Source organism: Somniosus microcephalus, chromosome 6 (genome assembly GCF_052327205.1).
Source record: "Somniosus microcephalus isolate GS21.2 chromosome 6, FLI_Smic_1.0, whole genome shotgun sequence".
Lineage (NCBI taxonomy): Eukaryota > Metazoa > Chordata > Chondrichthyes > Squaliformes > Somniosidae > Somniosus > Somniosus microcephalus.
Window position 1 is genome coordinate 263721879 of NC_140992.1, and position 13285 is coordinate 263735163.

Sequence of the window (13285 nt, forward strand, 5' to 3'; positions counted from 1 at the left end):
GGGAGAAACTGGCAGGAGGGTCGATAACCAGAGGACACAGATGTAAGATACTTGGCAAAAGAACCAGAGGGGAGATGAGAATATATTTTAATGCAGCAAGTTGTTAAGATATGGCATGCACTGCCTGAACGGGTGGTGGAGGAAGAAGATTCAATCATGACTTTCAAAGGGAAATTGGATATATACTTGAAGGGGAAAACATTTGCAGGGCTATGGGGAAAGAGCTGGGGGGAGTGGGACTAATTGGAGAGCTGGCACAGCCACGATGGGCTGAATGGCCTCCTCCTGTGCTGTATGATTCAATGAAGTATAACAACAGCATCTGTCTGGTGATGAGGGAGGGGCAAATCTTTTTTCTGGCACTGTCTCTGTATCTCTCGGGCTGTGTATGCCTCTTTCTTTCGCTCACACTTTCTTCCTTACTCCGTACGTAAAAATGTTTTAAAAAAAATCTTCCTGAAGCACCTTAGCCTAGCCTCACAATTTCTTTCACCCGGTGAAGGATTTAGGATGGAACCAGTGGTAGGGGAGAATTGCATCACCAGTGTAAAAGTATTTTCCAGTCAGTTAGCATGGTTATCAGTGCTGACCTCTGAGTGACACTGTCGGTATTTTATCAGAACTCAACCTTTGAATGACACAAGCTATGAGATCGCTGATTGTGACAATAATCAAGAATCATAGAATGGTTACAACACAGAAGGAGGCCATTCGGCCCGTTGAGCCCATGCTGGCTCGCTGCAAGAGCACTTTAGCTGGTCCCACTCCCCCGCCCTTGCCCCGTAGCCCTGCAAATCTTTTTCCTTCAGATGCTTATCCAGTTCCCTATTGAAAGCCACGATTGAGTCTACCTCCACCACCCTTTCAGGCAGTACATTCCAGATCCTCGCCACTCACTGCGTAAAAATGTTTGTTCTTACGTCGCCTTTGGTTCTTTTGCCAATCTCCTTAAATCTGTGTCCTCTGGTTCTCGACCCTTCTGCCAATGGGAACAGTTTCTCTCTATCTACTCTGTCCAGACCCCTCATGAGTTTGAACACCTCTATCAAATCTCCTCTCAATCTTCTCTGCTCCAGTGAGAACAACACCAGCTTCTCCACTTTATCAACGTAACTGAAGTCTTTCATTCCTGGAATCATTCTTGTAAATCTTTTCTGCACCCTCTCTAAGGCCTTCACATCCTTCCTAAAGTGCGGTGCCCAGAATTGGACACACTACTCCAGTTGGGGCCGAACCAGTGTTTTATACAGGTTCTTCATCATTTCCACACTTTTGTACTCAAAACCTCTGTTTATGAAGCCCAGGATCCCGTAAGCCTTTTTAACTGCTTTCTCAACCTGCCCTGCCACCTTCAATGATTTGTGCACACATGCCCCCAGGTCTCTCTGATCGTGCACCTCCTTCAGGATTGTACCATTTAGTTTATATGTCCTCTCCCCATTCTGGTTGGAGAGCAGGATGCACTCCGGGGACTCCTGCACTACCTGCCTGGTCCTCCTCTTCTGTCTGGTGGTCACCCATTCCCTTTCTGCCTGCAGACTCTTTATCTGCGGGGTGACCACCTCCTGAAACGTGCTATCCACGAAGCTCTCAGTCTCACGGCTGCACCGCAGTGACGCCAGCTGCAGCTCAAGCTCCAAAACCCGGAGCTCGAGCTCCTCCTGCTGACGACACCTCCTGCACAAGTGGTTGTCTAGGACACGGGAAGCGTCCTGGAGTCCCCTCATGGTACAGGATGTGCATTCCACGGGACTGAGCTGCCCTGCCATGCCTTTACTTAATAGACTATTAACTAGAAACACTTACCAGCTACTCACCAATCAGCTCCTTCCCTGGTTGTGACATGACTTTAGCTGTTTTGCAGTTGTTGCTTTTGTTGTTGTTTTTGTTGGCGGTTCTCCGCCTCCTCGCTGCCGTTGCTCCAGTCTGTGCTCTCTCTGGGCCTCCCGCTCGGTTTATACTCTGCCTCCTCGCTGCCGTTGCTCCAGCCTGCGCTCTCTCTCGGCCTCCCGCTCGGTTTATACTCCGCCTCCTTGCTGCTGCTGCTCCAGTCTGCGCTCTCTCTCGGCCTCCTGCTCGGTTTATACTCCGCCTCCTCTCTGCCGCTGCTTCAGTTTGCGCTTTCTCTGGGCCTCCCGCTCGGTTTATACTCTGCCTCCTCGCTGCCGCTGCTCCAGCCTGTGTTCTCTCTCGACCTCCCGCTCAATTTATACTCCGCCTCCTTCAAACGATTATTTTTACTTTTAATTTTTAGTTTTCATTAGTTAATTTAGTTTAAGTTATTAATTCAATAAAGTTATAGTAGTTAATACTCTCCCAGTTCTGAATTTAATCCACTTACCTAACCTAGAGAGCAAAAGAGCTGTAATACTCACCAGCCAATCACCTACCTGCTGTCCTGTGACCGCACTCCTTGGTTTTTTGGGGTTTTTTATGCCTCCGCTGCCGCCGTTCCCACTCAGGCCCCGCGCTGTGTCCTGGGCCTTCTCTGGTGCTCCCTTTCTGCCGCTGCTCCCGCTCAGGCCCCATGCTGTGTCCTGGGCCTTCTCCGGTGCTCCCTTTAAGCTGCCGCTCCCGCTCAGGCCCCGCGCTGTGTCCTGGGCCTTCTCCGGTGCTCCCTTTAAGCTGCCGCTCAGGCCCCGCGCTGTGTCCTGGGCCTTCTCCGGTGCTCCCTTTAAGCTGCCGCTCAGGCCCCGCGCTGTGTCCTGGGCCTTCTCCGGTGCTCCCTTTCTGCCGCCGCTCCCGCTCAGGCCCCGCGCTGTGTCCTGGGCCTTCTCCGGTGCTCCCTTTCTGCCGCCGCTCCCGCTCAGGCCCCGCGCTGTGACCTGGGCCTTCTCCGGTGCTCCCTTTAAGCCGCCGCTCCCGCTCAGGCCCGCACGTTGGTGAATTTGTGAACTATTCAAACTCACAGTTATATGGGCTCTAAATGAAGTTTATTTTTGTGACAGACTCCATTTTTAAGTTGTACAGCGGTGATACACTTGTGACCAATCGAGATTTATCGTCATACTGACGAGGCTTTTGGCTGCAGGACTGTTTGGCCTTTTGTGGCAGGAAATACTTGTAAACAATTTTACAGCAACAATCAAATAAAATACAAGTTTTGGCCAAGATGAATTGGACTTTTAGCAGATCACGACACTGTAACTGCACACTCACAGATGGTCAGAACACAATACATTGCCACAGTCTGGTGCAACTGAGATAATTCGACTCTCTGAAGTCCTGATTGTCAGCAATCCAAAGTATTTGGTGTAAGCAGGTCCGACAAGCATCCCAACTACAATACCCCATGTCGGAACTCTGTCAATTGATCATTAATGGTCCCAAAATTATTCATTGCAAAGTGAGGCTGGAGTCAAAATGTGAACAATTCAAGCTCTCCTGAATGCTCTGTAAGTTACTGCACTGCCCGGTATAATACACAGTCCAGGAAGATCCCAGGCTTAATCCAAAACTAGACGTCATAAATATAAAATAGTCACGAATAAATCCAATAAGAAATTCAGGAGAAACTTTTATTTAATCCAGTGACTGGTTAGAATGTGGAGCTTGTAGTTGAGGCGAACAGCAGAGATGTATTTATGGGGAAGCTAGATGAATACATGAGGGAGAAAGGAATAGAAGATTATGCTGATATGGTTAGATGAAGTAAGGAGTGAGGAAATTCGTTAGGAGCAGAAATAGCATTAAGTCATTCAAGGCAAATGCTTTCAAAGTGTATCTACCTGAACTTTTTGTTGCTTTAAACTCTTTCCTACTTTGGGTCTGCAGCCGCTGCTCAACATGAACTTTTCAACCAAGTACGACATGCACTGTGATGGTCTCGGTGCTTGCAGACAGGCAGGAAGAAAAGAAAGACATGCATTTATATAGTGCCTTTCACAACCTCGGGACGTCCCAAAGTGCTTTACAGCCAATGAAGTACTTTTGAGGTGTAGTCACTGTTGTAATGTAGGAAACGCAGCAAGCTCCCACAAACAGCAGTGTGATAATGACCAGGTAATCTGTTTTAGTGATGTTGATTGAGGGTTAAGTATTGGCCGGGACACCGGGGATAACTCCCCTGCTCTTCTTCGAAATAGTGCCATGGGATTGTTGACGTCCACCTGAGAGAGCAGATGGGGCCTCGGTTTAACGTCTCATCTGAAAGACGGCATCTCCGACAGTGCAGCACACCCTCAGTACCGCACTGGAGTGTCGGTCTGGATTTTTGTGCTCAAGTCTCTGGAGTGGGACTTGAACCCACAACCTTCTGACTCAGAGGCGAGGGTGCTGTCCACTGAGCCACGGCAGACAGGCTGAAGGAAAAGGTTAGCACTATTGCATAGAGTCTAAAAGGTTTAAAAATTATTGCATGATCACTGTCGGCTACGCAGTTGACCTCACAAACTTGCACATTCACATGCACACATACCCTTCTACATGCACTTTGTTCCTGTGACAAGAACATTCTAAGCCACCTTTCTGTCTTTGTACTGTTGGAGACATAGAATCATAGAAATGTATGGCACAGAAGGAGGCCATTCGGCCCATCGTGTCTGTACTGGCCGAAAAAGAGCCATCTAGCCTAATCCCACTTTCCAGCTCTTGGTCCGTAGCCCTGTAAGTTACGGCACTTCAAATGTGTATCCCAGTACTTTTTAAATGTGATGAGGGTCTCTGCCTCCACCACCCTTTCAGGCAGCGAGTTCCAGACCCCCCACCACCCTCTGGGTGAAAAAAGTTCTCCTCAACTCCCCTCTAATCCTTCTACCAATTACTTTAAATCTATGCCCCCTGGTTATTGACCTCTTTGTAAAATGAGATTTGCAAATTTAGAGAAAGTTTAGCAGAATTTTTTTTGCCGAAACTTGGGCCTCTACTTTTCAGATTTTTTGATCGGAAAATTTGAAGTGAATTCCCTTTGTCTTCCCTTCCTCCTGCAATCTACAGACGTCAGCGATCCAAGCGGGATGTCACGCAGTTACTCCTTCTTGGTTTATTTAGCCCCCTCCACCAATCTTGTCACCAGTGTGCTGCGCTATGGACCGTGGCGCTTTCCCTAGGTTTCTCTGTTTTAAAATGAATGCTGATCACTGGACACCAGTCGCGTGCAAGTACGTGGGACTGCTGTCTATCGTAAAGCACAGCTTGCTGGCCCTTCTGCGCTTAACTAAATAGAGTGGTCCACAGACAGAATGCAAAAGATCCCATGGCATTATTTCGAAGAAGAGCACAGGAGTTCTCCCCGGTGTCCTGGCCAATATTTATCCTTCAATTGGCATCACTAAAACAGATGATCTGGTTATTACTGTTTGTGGGAGCTTGCTGTGCACAAATTGGCTGCCGTGTTTCCTACAGTACAACAGTGACTACGCTTCAAAAGTACTTCATTGGCTGTAAAGCGCTTTGGGACGTCCTGAGGTTGTGAAAGGCGCTATATAAATGTAAGTCTTTCTTTCTTTCATCACAAGAGCAATATTACTCATAGCTCTGACCTTGAATTGAAAACCACTTTTAGAAGGCGGCGGTGTGTACGACTTGAGTTGGCCTGGGGCAACGCCCACCCTTCGCAAAGAGGGAATAATGCGCACTGTTTATCTTGGGTTAAATTTTCCCAGGGGGGAACTGTTTCACGCAGGAGGGCATTTTTGGAGATGCAGACACCAATTACAGAAAAATGTTTCAGGTCAAAATAAAACAAACTGTGGCTGTAATCTGTTAGTGCTCCACCACCTCCTCCCCGCTACCCCCCGCCCCCAACAATAAATCCCAGCAGTTCTTTTCTCCTCCTCCCTAGAGTGACATTATTGACCTTTGCCACTGCCCCGAGGGCACTGCTGTAGAAGTTATTGAATGGGTTTTGTTTGCAGTTGGTTCTACACTTGGAGCGCCTTCAGCTCAAGGTTACTATAATGGATAAAGGATGATGAGTGGCAGCTAAAGAGCTTTTTCACAGCATGACCTGAAATGCAGGTTTAATAGCTTCAAGGTACATTTTGACATACTGAAGTTTTAGGATGGAGTTGCAGGTCAGTGCGCCGACTTCACCGGGACTATGTTCTGCTCTTGCTAGTTTCTAGAAGCGTATATATATTCAATGCATGTAACGTGATGATATAATGTCCATGGGCCAGTCGGGTTTTGATATTCTGCCATCTTCTGTGGCATCACACTTGCGGCACTTGAAAAGTAACTCATTGTGTGCTGCGCTTTAACGTTTTGATGTAATAAAACAACGTCTAAATGCAAGGAATAAAAACAACTTGCACTTGTACAGTGCCTTTAACATCTCAAGCTGCTTCATGGTTGGCGGGGGCGGGTGCAGGGGGGGGGGGGAGAAAAAAGTAACCAGCAGTCGATGAGGGAATGGACACCTACCTAGTCATGGGGGAACCGATTGGGGGGGGAGAGTTAAAAGATCAGTTTTGAGAAGGTATTTATAAGTAGAGAGACAAGAGGAGAGCCAGAAGGAATTTAAGGAGGGAATTCCAGAAAGTAAACCCAAAACGGTTGAAGGCTCTGCCAGCACTGGTGAAGCGAAGGGAGGGGCGATGCATAACAGGCCAGAATCAGAAGACTGAAGGGTGCAGTAGGGGATATAAGGCAGGGGGAGATTTCAGAGATAAGGCTGGGGCGAGGCCATGGATAGAGCCGAAGATAAGGATAAGCATTATTATATCTGCTCTGTCCTCACACGGTAAAACGGTTGACGTAAGAAAACTACTAGGCACTTGGTCTAAGCGTTAAACAAAGCTTTCATCAACTGTTTTACAACATGGAGGTCTAGTTGTGTCCTTCACTAGTTCCTGTTAAGAATGTCCTGCGCAAGCTGGGCCCGTGCCCGAGTATTTATACTCTCCCTGGACAGCGCCACTCGTAGGCCGCTCAGTATTATTTCATAAGTCTTTCTTTCATGAACGACTGATTCATGTCAATGGTTATTAAAGGTCTTCAGCTTTTTCTTGCTTCAAATACAAATTCAATATCTGGTCTTTTGGATAAAGGCACAGTCGGGGGTCGCACTGAATCTGAGGTCGCACTGAATCTAGGGTCGCCAATGCTGGTTGGCCGTATTCCTGGAGGTTTACTCACGTGGCCTCCAGCCTCCCCACCCGGTCAAACAGCCATTTTTTTCCCCGTCTCCAATATTTTTATCACTAATAAACCGAAGTATTCAGTGAATATGAAATTAAAAAACGCACAATTTTTTTAATGGCTCGATTATTTTGCTCCTGGGTTTGCTCGCAGGAGATTAATCTTTGACTCCAGGACAATCCTGCAAACCCTGTCCGAGTCCCAAAGGGTTCCAGGTTCGGTTCCCATTCGACGCTCAGTTAGTTGACACCAGCTGGGGCAGCAAGTGGGCACTGCAGTTGAACCCAGTTCCCTCCACCTCCCCCCCCCCCCCCCCCCCACCCACAGTTAACCACGTTTCCTACATTACAACAGTGACTGTACTTCAAAAGTACTTCATTGGCTATAAAACATGTCCTGAGGCCATGAAAGGCGCTACATAAATAGAAGACGATAGCAAAATCCTGCGGATGCTGGAAATCCGAAATAACAACAGAAAATGCTGGAAAAACTCAGCAGGCCAGGCAGCATCCGTGGAGAAAGAAACAGAGTTAACGTTTCAGGTCGATGACCCTTCGTTAGAACTGAAAAAAAGCAGGAAAGGGAACAGATTTCAAAGCAAGTTGGGGGCTGGGAAAAGGGGGAGGGGATGAAAGAACAAAAGGGAAGGTCAGTGATTGGATAGAAAGCAGGAGAGATTAAGAGACATTGAGAGACATTAAGAGATATGGAAGGCAAGGGGAGGTGGGGATGGGACAGGTAAAGGAACAAAGGATGGCTCAAAATGAAGTGTGAACGGCGCTGGCAGAATGATGGACAGCTGCCATGTGGGAGGGAAGAAAAAAGGCCAGACGAAAGTGTGGATTAAAAAAAATAAAAATTATTTAATATTTATATATGTGATAGGGGCCGAGGTTATGATCTGAAATTGTTGAACTCTATGTTGAGTCAGGAAGGCTGTAAAGTGCCTAATCAAAAGATGAGGTGCTGTTCCTCGAGCTTACACTGAGCTTCCGTGGAACAATGCAAGAGGCCGAGGACGGTGAGGTCTGAGTGGGAGTGAAGCGGAGAATTAAAGTGACAGGCCACCGGGAGCTCGGGGTCCCCCTTACGGACTGAACGGAGGTGTTCCGCAAAGCGGTCACCCAATCTGCGTTTGGTCTCCCCAATGTGGAGGAGACCACATCGTGAGCAGCGAATCCAGTAATAAATAGAAGACTTTCTTTCTTAAAGATTAATCTCCAGGACATTGCTGCGAGCAACCCCGGAGAAAAATCAGAGAGGCATTTTTTTTTTAAACTGCATATAATTCATTTTCTTTGACCACTGTCATGTATTAGTTAGAGAAATATATATATATTTTTTTTTTGTTTATGGGAATTGCTGGCAAAGCCAGCATTTATTGCCCATCCCTAATTGCCCTTGAAAAGGTGGTGGTGAGCCAGCCGCCTCCTTGAACTGCTGCAGTCCGTGTGGTGAAGGTTGTTTCGTAGCGGTTTGTTACAACTGAGTTGCTTGCTAGGTCATGTCAGAGGGCAGTTAAGAGTCAACCATATTGCTGTGGGTCTGGAGTCACATATAGGCCAGACCGGGTAAGGACGGCAGATTTCCTTCTCTAAAGGACATTAGTGAACCAGATGGGCCTTTACGACAATCCGATAGTTTCATGGTTACCATTACTGATACTAGCTTTTTATTTCAGATTTATTTAATTAACTGAATTTAAATTCCCTAGCTGCTGTGGTGGGAGTTGAACTCACGTCTCTGGATCATTAGTCCAGGCCCCTGGATTACTAACCCAGTGACATTACCACTACGCTACCGTTCCCGGGAAGTGAGAAAACAGGCTACGTGAGTAACAGTCTGGAATTGTCCAATCGGGTAACATTGCGTTCTGATTGGCGGCGCACTGCGAGGTTGGACATGCCAGGCGACCAATAGCGGGAGCGTGGGGCCGAGGCAGTTGGAGGTGGGAGGCCACGGGAGGAAACTTCCTAGAATACGTCCAACCAGATCTGGTAACGCTAGAAAAAGAGGAAGAAATTGGTTTTAAAAAGGCGCCTGTTTTTAGTTTACCCATTTCAAATACGAACTCGCTATCAATATAAAATGAATAAAGGATCATTCTTTACCGTAACCCTCTCTCCTGCTGTGCAGGAACAGCAGGGGTTCTTAGCTGCAATAAGACGCTCTAGATTATTCTCCAAGTACAGGTATGTCACTTTCTCACCATGTGTCTCCTACTCATGATGCATTGCATAATGCTATCTTCGTGACAAAATACTCTAATTCATCAAAGGATAAGCCATAATGAGATGCATCAAACATATAAATGTTCCATATACCCTGGAGAAAGGAAGCAGAGGGCATCAAATCTATTACAGTACCCTAGAGACTGGCATGGCTTTTTATAGTGAAACCTATCTGAGGGACTGCCTCTACCAGTAAGCTGCTCTGACTGCACTGTCAATCCAATTGTTAAGCACAGTCAACTCCACTTAAGCAAACAGAAATTGAAAATCCCAAACCATTTTCTGTCTTCAGCCAGTGTCTTCACTCCTCCTGTTGACTGAATAATTGCAGTGAAGTGATTTACTTATTTATTTTTTTGCACAGATTATGCGCCATCAGGTTTTCTGCGCTTTCAGATTTCTCACGTCCCCCGTTCTGCGCTGCAACCTCCAAATATACGCCAAGCTAAAAATAAAACAAACATTTTATGAACACTTGGGGTGGGGGGCGGAGGAAAGACATTACGCTGCAATTTGAGCTGGTCTAATTCAGGTTTTCGAGATTGCGAAAGGAATTGACAGAATTGATCCAGACGAACTGTTTACCGTTGGCGAAAGGGTTCGAATACCAGGGGACACGAGTTAAAAATGAGGAAGAGAGGCAGAACTTTTGCACCTAAAAGGTAATAGGCGTGGAATAAATTACCAGGGAAGATCAGTGAAGCAGGCATTATAAATAGGGGCAAGAGACAGATGTTTTTTGCAGAAAGAATGGATCAGGGAGCGAGGGCCCTGCTGCTTTGTTCATTGATCAACGTCGTCACCTTTGTCTTGGGCACGGGTGTCGCCATCTTAGTGCGGGTGGGAGTTCTGCTTTGTGCGGCGCCTAAGGCCGGCATCTTTGTCCAGGGCACTGGTGACTTTTTCCCCGCTCGTTGGGTATTGAGCCCCTCCCCCCGCTCCAGCGGCCTGTGAATTTAAATGCGCAGGATCTTACAGATTGCTGCGCGCCCACACACCTTACACGGGAACATTGATCAAGGGGTATGGAGGGGAAGGCAGTACATGGGTAGGGATGGGGGGGTTGATGCACCGAAAGCCATTGTTTTCAGTCCCCGCCACAAACTCCGTTCCCTAGCCACTGACTCCATCCCTCTCCCTAACATCTGTCCGAGGCTGAACCACACTGTTCGTAACCTTGGTGTCATATTTGACCCTGAAATGAACTTCTGACCACATATCCACAGCATAACAAAGACCGCCTATTTCCATCTCTGTAACATCGCCCGTCTCCACCCTTGCCTCAGCTCATCCACTGCTGAAACCCTCATCCATGCCTTTGTTACCTCGAGACTTGACTATTCCAACGCACTCCTGGCTGGCCTCCCACATTCCACCCTATGTAAACTTGAGGTCGTCAAAAACTCGGCTGTCCGTGTCCTAACTCGCACCAAGTCCCGTTCACCCATCACCCCTGTGCTCGCTGACCTACATTGGCTCCTGGTTAAGCAGCGCCTCGATTTCAAAATTCTCATCCTTGTTTTCAAATCCCTCCATGGCCTCGCCCCTTCCTATCTCTGTAATCTTCTTCAGCCCCACAACCCCCCAAGATATCTGCGCTCCTCTAATTCTGCCCTCTTGAGCATCCCTGATTACAATCGCTCAACCTTTGGTGGCCGTGCCTTCAGCTGCCAGGGCCCTATGCTGTGGAATTCCCTCCCTAAACCTCTCCGCCTCTCTACCTCTCTTTCCTACTTTTAGACGCTCCTTAAAACCTACCTCTTTGACCAAGCTTTTGGTCACCTGCCCTAATTTATCCTTATGTGGATCAGTGTCAAATTTTTTGTCTTAAAATACTCCTGTGCAGCGCCTTGGGATGTTTTACTACGTTAAAGGCGCTATATAAATACATGTTGTTGAAAGGCACAAGCCTGTTGGACCAAATGGCCAATTCCTGTTCCTAAGAATGATTATGCACAACTGATGTAAGATCTAATGTAACAGGTTTTACTCCAAACTCCTGATCAGTAAACATATCTGGTAATTGAGTGATGATGTTTTGTAAACCAGTTTTTTCATTAAACAGAACCTAATTGCATCCAGTACTAAAACTGTGTTCAACCTGAGCACTTGCACGCGTTTCATGTGTTCGAGCGACTGACTGACCCGGCTAAACGAGTAATAAGTGACCCTAGGTGCTGACTGAAGGAAAGTGTCCTCAGCAGTCCCACGGAAGGCGCATAAAATCTCTCGATTTTGATATTCATTGTTAACAAGGAACATTGTGTCACAAAGTGCCTTTTGCCTTGCCAAATTTGAGAAATGACAGATTAAAAATGTAATTGTTTTCCCCATTTCTTGGCCTGTACTTGAATATTGCACATGCCCAACAGCTCTTTCTGTGGATGATGATTTGGAAATTCTGGACAATGTGTTCATAGTTGATGGCTAACATTCGAGGGCAAATTACTGGCGTGATGTTTTTCACAGGCCCATGGGAACAAAATGGCATTAAACCACTGAAGGGTTTTTTCATTAGTCCTGTCACTGGCCCAGTTTCATTAACTCTCTGAGTTCTGAATTTCCCTGATCCACAGCATTAATCTGCTTTTCACTTTTGTTAATTTTGTCTGTCATTTTCACCCTCTCTTCTGCCAGATAATTTTGAATTTAATTATCTCCTTACGTGTCAGCCGTGTCTCAGTGGTTTCTGAGTCAGAAGGTTGCGGGTTCCAGTCCCGCTCCAGAGGCTTGAGCATGCAATCTAAGTTGCCACTCCAGTGCCGTACTGCAGGAGCGCTGCACCTCCGACAGTGCCGCACTCCCTCAGTACTGCACTGGAGTGTCAGCCTAGATTATTTGTGCTCGAGTTTCTGGAGCGGGACTGGAACCCGCAACCTTCTGACTCGGGCACAGGGTAATGAGAAAAAAAAAATATCCAAGCCCCCTGCGAGTGGATTCTGGTTTGTATGCTCATCATTGCCTGCAGAGCAGCATGATTAGTGTTTCCTGGGCAACAGCGGGTTGGTGTCACGAGGCAGAGAGAAAATATCCGCCAGAGATCAGAGAGCAAAATCAACCAGGGTTAGGATCAGTCAAAGGGAGATCAGAGAGGAATCACAAAGACACAGAAAGAGATCATCAGAGACCAAAGACATCAGCTACAGAGATAGATTAGCCACTGCCTGCAGCCTAGTCCTGGTAGATAATCCAGTCCCATTTCCCAAATTCTCCTGATGCGGGTGGGGGAGGAATGGGTTTGTGTGTGTACAATACTTCAGACCGGTGTGGTTGGGTGTGCATTTGCAGTGTAACGTAATGAAGTTGCTTATCTGTCTGAATTTCTTCGTCTTCCTTGCCATGTTTTAAGTTTGTTCAAAATTATTCCCAACTCACTCTAAGTCCTCCAAGGTACACATTTCTCATCCCAAAATTGTAGGAAGATGAACAGGTACTGAGCTTAAGCCAATGCTACTTTGGTAAAGCAGCCTCCGGCTCATTCTCTCTGGAGAAATGCCTGGTACTAGCACTCGCCACCTTTCCCTGATGGCATTGGCAGGACTGGGTACTCAGTATTTTAGGAATTGCAAGCACACACCCGCATTCTACCATTGCACATTGCACTGCCTCATTCCTGCCTTATAGCTTGAGTTCTCTGTCAGTTCAAAGAGAGATGCGATCCACCATCAACATTTAGTGGAGGCAGGAGTCTTTGACAAATGTCTGAAGCGCTATTATTTTTATCCTTTGTAGGAACATCAGTGAGATTTCTGCACTTTCTTCACTTTCGTTCTTGATACACATCACCAGTTAGAGACTGTTGTTATCCTTTCAAAACACAGCCTAAGGCAAATAGTGACCTATCAATCTCCCCCTCCTTCTCTGATCATCTCATTTAAACACCAGCACTGCCCTGCTTATAGGCTCGGCTATTGCGACAGTACAACATGTATGATAAATGTTTATTTTCCTTCATGATTGGAACAAGAGGCCAC

At 46.8% G+C, this 13285-nt stretch overlaps 1 protein-coding gene across 1 annotated transcript in view; it reads left to right on the forward strand.

Moving 5' to 3' along the window:
* Nucleotides 1-13285, forward strand: part of wwox (WW domain containing oxidoreductase) — a 1068632-nt gene that overhangs the window by 996393 nt on the left and 58954 nt on the right. The gene's annotated exons all lie outside the window — the stretch shown is intronic.